Here is a 332-nt window from a genome sequence, read left to right as displayed (position 1 = left end):
TTAAAACAATTCTGAATCAGAATCAAACCATTTATTTAGCCAACATAACATATCAACAGAAACACGAAACAATATTACAGTAGTGTGAAAAGCCCTCCAGTAGTGAAACTTTAAGGCCCCTTGAAGTATTAATCATTGACATAAATATACATCACTTTTTTTTTAAACAAATGTACAAATATACCAAAGGAGAAGTCAAGACACAATATATTCTGATTTACATGACAAAATATCCGAAAAGAAACATTATTTTCTTGATAAATAGACTAATGGTACAATTATGGAATTATATTGCACATACTGATATGAGGAATTCCATAAAAGGCATGCAT

The sequence above is a fragment of the Penaeus monodon genome, chromosome 19 (genome assembly GCF_015228065.2).
Source record: "Penaeus monodon isolate SGIC_2016 chromosome 19, NSTDA_Pmon_1, whole genome shotgun sequence".
NCBI classification, from domain to species: Eukaryota; Metazoa; Arthropoda; class Malacostraca; order Decapoda; family Penaeidae; genus Penaeus; species Penaeus monodon.
Note: the sequence above shows the minus strand (reverse complement) of the source record.